This window comes from Lycium barbarum, chromosome 11 (genome assembly GCF_019175385.1).
Source record: "Lycium barbarum isolate Lr01 chromosome 11, ASM1917538v2, whole genome shotgun sequence".
In the NCBI taxonomy this organism is placed as follows: Eukaryota; Viridiplantae; Streptophyta; class Magnoliopsida; order Solanales; family Solanaceae; genus Lycium; species Lycium barbarum.
Window position 1 is genome coordinate 47480268 of NC_083347.1, and position 6417 is coordinate 47486684.

Consider the following 6417-nt stretch of genomic DNA (forward strand, 5'->3'; position numbering starts at 1 on the left):
AACATCAGCCGCTGAAGGACCTCCCTGATTACTGCTTTTGTTATTATAAGCCCCATGTCGGCTTTATCATCATTTTTGTAATCCCTTCGGGGAAGATATTATCACTATTATTTATTAAATTATGAAGACTTTTTTGGGGAAATGGATCATCTTCACAAATGACACTTACATACTTCAAACGATTAAGAAAGTTTTAACTCAAAAAGCCTTAGGAACACGATTAGTATAAATGTTTGCAAATTACATACTTTCTTGCTACGTGCTTCACAGGCCTACTTGCTATGTGTTTTATCATATATTAAAGCTTGAGTACGATTGGTCCAATAGTGTAAACTACAATACCCGAAAGAAAAACTATGAGGCTTAAAACTTCCCTGAATTTATCTCCACTAAAGGTTGACTTATTATGATGGCGAATCAAGGAGGCCAGGAAGCGCGGACTTTAGGGGAGACAGCTGAGATGCTGCGAGACAAGGTGCTACAGATGGAAAAACACCTCCATGAGATAGGAAAGAAGATTGAGGAGGTAGATGGATTACTGGGCATGGTGGGAATCCGCTGGAAGGCATAGCCCAAGAGCAATACTATGGAAATGTCCCTGAAGAAGTTAGGGAATTGGTGCTAAACTACAAACTATTAGAGAGAAGGCCTATAACACATACAGAAGAAACTCCGGAGCGGAAAAATGGGGAATAAGGAGCCGGGTCGGATCCGTGGGTGTTCGTATCGAATCCACAGGAAGAAACAGAGCCCCAAGAAAATGATCCCGAGTCCATTAAGGAAGAAGAGTCGGAGGAGGAAGAAGAAGAACCAGAAGAGGAAGAGGAAGAGGAAGAGGAAGAGGAAGAGGCTATGGACATGAAAGAAACAGCGTCTGTCGATGTAAGGGCCGAAGGAGGGGAGAACCCATTTGGTATGTTTCCCGAATTTCAAGGGAACAATGCGGATGACGAATTTGGTTATTATGCCCCCACTGAGGAGGGAACAAATTTCTATGCGCCTTCGCCCATGCTGATGCCTGCTGCCTCTGCTATGGCATCAGAAAACTTCAGAAGGGCGAACCTTCCTACACCTGCCCCGTGGAGCATAGCCTTCAGAACTCGATCCTCCCCGTTCAGAGTAGCCCCTTTTCCCGTCACTTGCAAGGAAGTTTTCAGAAAAATGATGGCCGCGGGGATGGATTGCACTACTAGGGCTAGGCTACCAATTTATGACTTGGTGTATGCCGGCAAAAGATGCCCATTCCACGTCAATCAGGCGGGCCATATCTTGAACGAATGTTTGGTATTAAGGAAAAGAATTATTAGTTTGATCGACGACAGGATCATCGGTACATTATAGGGACCGCATACCTTATTGGTCCATAACCCCATTACCCCAGGAGAGGAAGTTACCCCCGAGACTCAAGTTTGGCGGTACTATTTCAAAGTTTTCAAGGAATCATAGGCTCGTCTTTGGCCTCGTTGAACAAGATCAGACCCGTGGAACCTGTTTACGAGCCAGCACTACTAGGGCCCAATAGAATCAAGTTCTGTTTATACCATACTGGAGCCAAGGGACATGATATTGAAGGATGTCATGCCTTCAAACATGAGCTCAAAATATGATCAGGATCAGACAAATCTTGGTCCTACTCCCACCGTGGTTTTGAGGAGAAGAAAGATCGTCACGAGAGAGCAATGTTCGTAAGGACAGCGACTTGTAGAGCAATACTTTTGGGTAGATATTAGGTGTCCCCTCTTTTGCACAAATGTTACCCCCACCCTCATAAATGTAATGGAATCGGGCCGACCTGATTTCCGTATGGAGGGATACTCAGGAAGCCCTAGTCTGGCCTGTTCTAGGGATGTCTGTAGTTAGGATTAGCCAAAGTATATTTTGGAAGAAATATATATCCTTCTTTTGTAATCAAACTACGTATGGCCTAATTTCCCCCGGCGGGATATGTAGGCAGTCAATGTAAGACTCGGTGCTTTCATGATTTAAATTATAACCCCTCCCCCCTGCTCACTTAAACTTTTTTGATAGGTCAAAGGGTTCGCCATAGTAAGTCAACCGCAAGACCACCAGACTGAGATCCACCCAAACATAAAAGGCCCATAACATCCATACCTTTAGAACATCGAATCAAAAGTACTCAAGCTTCAATATATGGCTTGTGTGCTACTTGCGCTTTAAACACCCGTATGTGATATCTTGCCTTTATATTTGATGTCCAGACACTAACTTTCTTTACTGTTGAGTTATTCTTATCTTATAGAAAGGGGCCAATTAGAGCAACATCGAAAGTTGGCATACTTCACGAGATCCAAGGCTGCATTAGCATCCCTCCCCGACAAAGGAAAAGCAAAATGACTGGTACCCCCGAAGAAGCAAGAAATAAGCTCGGTCTCCGCAATAGAGACACCCAGGAATCACAAGAGGTAACATCCCAGGAGGATGTGATTGCAACATTGTTAACTACCATCGCCACTCTCCAGGAAAAGGTAACCAGGAGGGAAGCGGCCGATGCTGAGAAAAATACCTCCACCGAAGGAAAGAGGCCCCCTCCTCCCTTCCCCTTGTTGAGCTCTTCAGTGCCCGACCACTTTCCTATTTAACCCACCAGGAACCATACCCCCTACACTAAACACCGCCAATCCAAACCATGCTGGCCCCTCTTACTGTACCCCACTACCAGTTAAGAACACCCAAGTTCCAAAAACCACCCACTCTGTACCCTCGTACCAAATCTCTCAGCCGGTATTCTTCAATCCGGTAAGCTAAGCACAAGCACTAGCCTCGCTGGGTGGGCAAACCACCACTATCCCGTTTAACCATCCCACTCACCAAGTGCCCTTCTTCACTCGTAACATCTCAAACGAATCTCTCCCGAGACACAAGGAGTTGGATAATTATGAGGAAATGGAAAGGACTTGGAGGGCTGAACAAGACAGACGCGAGAAAGACATGAAGAGAAAGATGGAGGAGTTGCTGGAAAAATCAAATAGGTCCGCAAGAAAAGCCACTGGCCTAAGGTACGACGACTTGTGCATGCCCAGATTTGGACCTGCCAGAAAGGTTCCAAAAATCCTGAAATTTGAAATGTTCAACGGGACAGGGAATACCAAAGCACACCTCCGTTCGTACTTCGACCAGTTGGTCGGAGTAAAGAAGAATGAACCTTTATTCATGCGACTATTCAGTCGTAGCCTGATCGGCGAAGTAGCCGAATGGTTCGCCACACAAGACATGCTCCAATGGCTCCTTTGGGAAGACTTGGCGGAATCCTACATGGAGAGATTCCGTTTTAATATCGAGACTGTGCCGGACCGCTACTACCTCGAGAAGGTCAAGCAAAAGTTAGCAGAGAACTATAGAGAATTCTCCAACAGATGGAGGACCGAAGTAGCCCATGTGCAGCAGCTAATATGTGAGGGAGACCTAGTCTTCGTGTTCATCAAGTCACAAGAGCCTGATTTCTATTATAGGATATTGTCCATGCCCGGGAGGCCATTCCCTGAGTTGGTAAAAATGGGAGAGGCCATAAAAGATGGTCTCAAATCTGGAAAGATCATCAATATCTTCAACAAAGCGTCTGGATAGGCCGCTGCGGGAATCTTCCGCAAAAAGAAAGAGGACATGGTGAGCATATCCCACATTCCGAACCAAAACCCAAAATGGCCACCATCTTCTCACCAAACTCCGCCCATCGTGAATTACTCTGTCCCTCCATACAGCTCAGCACCCGTATATTACACACAACCAGCCTTCACCACTATAGTACCAGCATACACGGCTCCGTCCAGTGTCCGTGTGTCCGCTCCTGTTTATCAACCACCACCACAAAAACATACCAACCACCACCCCAGTAAAACTACCACCACCGCAAAACAACCCACCCCAAGCCTATCAACCCCAAAATTACCAAAATCAACCACCACTGCCAGCATATAATGCTCCACATCCAGCTTTCGAGAAAAGACCTTTAAGAGAATGCACGACGCTCCTCGAACCGAGGGCTTGACTTTTTGAGAGACTACTAACTGCGAGATTGATTCAGAAAGTCCTACCAAAACTAGCACAGCCCGAAAGCAGATTCTACAGGGCCGATCAGACTTATGCCTACCATTCAGGAGGGAATGGGCACAGCACGGAGGATTGCATAAATCTAAAACACAAAATTCAGGATCTGATCGACAAAAGAGAAATCATTTTGAAAACTGCGGCTCCCAACGTTAATACGAACCCACTACAGAATCATGAAAATAGCGGGGTCCATATGATAGAGAGAGATGAAGACTGGGAAGCTTGCGAAGCGTTGTCGCCCAAAATGACCGAGTCTCTTGAACAGACGGTTGCTTCCCTCACACTCCAGGAACGTCCCAAATTCAAAGTCTTGATCCCCAATCCGGGAGTTCCCAAAGCTATACCAATGTTTAGGACTTTGGTTCCCGCACCCATGATAGCCCAGATGACACAATAGATTGGGCATGACCCGAAAAAGCCAATCATTGTACAGGCGACTATGACCCAAGGCATGACTCGTTCAGGAAGATGCTACACTCCTGAAGAATTGGCCCAGAACGCCACAAGCAAGCCTCGGTCTGCGCAAAGCTGCCATACTTATTAGATAATAAAATAAAAAATTTCTAACTAATCATGTATAACGAACGATAAATAAGCCTAAATTTACTTTGCCTCGCCTTTTCAGTAGTAATCATTATAAAACAACCAAAAATGTCATGACATGTCGTGAAACGAATGAGGAAAATAGCCAGCAGGAATACGAGGAGTACAACGAAGCGACGATGATGCCAGAAGTGTTGGCAGAGGAATTGGAAGAATTAGAAGAAAAGAAGAAGCCAAATATGGACGAAACTGAGGTGATCAACCTCGGCGACAAAGAGGATGTCAAAGAAACACGGATCAGTGCTCACTTGGGAGCCCCACAAAAGGAGGAGCTCATAACTCTGTTGAAGGAATATGTGGACGTCTTTGCCTGGTCATATGCAGATATGCCGGGGTTGATCGCTGAAATAGTGGCCCACATATTACCCATCAAGGAGGGTTTTGTCCCGATCAAACAAAAGACGCGAACTTTTAAGCCAGACATAAGTATCAGGATAAAGGATAAAGTAGAGAAGTGGATCAAGTATGGAATAGTGGAAGTGACATCCTACCCCACTTGGGTGGCCAACATAGTGCTGGTACCCAAGAAGGACAAAAAGATTCGAATCTGTGTGGACTACCGAGATCTCAACCGGGCCAGTCCGAAGGACTATTTTCCCCTCCTAAACATGCATATTCTAATAGACAATTGCGCAAAGCATGAGCTGCAGTCATTAGTGGATTGTTTCACCGGGCACCATCAAATACTCATGAGCGAAGAAGACGCTGAGAAGACAACCTTTATCACCTCTTAGGGAGTCTACCATTACAGGGTAATGTCGTTCGGTCTCAAAAATGCTGGCGCTACATACATGAGAGCTATGACTACCCCGTTCCATGATATGATGCATCGGGAGATTGAAGTCTGTGTGGACGATGTCATCATAAAATCAAAGGAAAGCTCAGAACATACTATGCACTTGCACAAGTTCTTTGACAAACTTCGCAAGTTCAATCTGAGGCTGAACCCTACAAAGTGTGCATTTGGAGTACCCGCAGGGAAGTTGCTTGGATTCATAGTCAGCCGCAGGGGTATTGAACTAGATCCTACCAAAATCAAAGCAATTCCGTATTTGCCTCCACCCAAGACCAAGAAAGAAATCATGAGCTTCTTGGGAAGTTTTAACTACATTGGGCGGTTCATAGCCCAGTCAACTGTGATTATGAAGCCAATCCTTAAATTACTCAAGAAAGACGCTCCCACAAATTGGACGGGAGAATGCCAAGAGGCATTTGACAAAATCAGGAGATATCTTTCCAATCCCCCAATCGTAGTGCCACCAGGCAAGGGAGTCCTCTGTTACTATATCTGTTAGTATCAGAAAATGCTCTTGGGTGCATGCTAGCCTAGCACGATAAAGAGGGAAAAAAGGAGCACACCATCTATTATCTATGTAAGAAGTTCACATCCTGCGAAGCACGGTATACGCTTGTAGAAAAAACCTGTTGTGCTCTGACTTGGATTATTTAGAAGCTGAGGCACTACCTATCAGTATTCACCACCCACCTCATATCCAGAATGGATCCATTAAGGTATATTTTCCAGCAACCGATGCCCATAGGGAAGTTGGCAAAATGGTAGATATTACTGAGTGAATTCGACATCGTATATGTAGCGCAAAAGGCGATCAAAGGACAAGCCTTAGCTGACTTGCTGGCAGAAAGTCCCATCGACGACGAACTTGAACCATTACAGACTTTCTTCCCAGACAAGAAAGTGATGACTATGGAAGAGAAGGTGACAAAACCACACTCAGGTTGGAGACT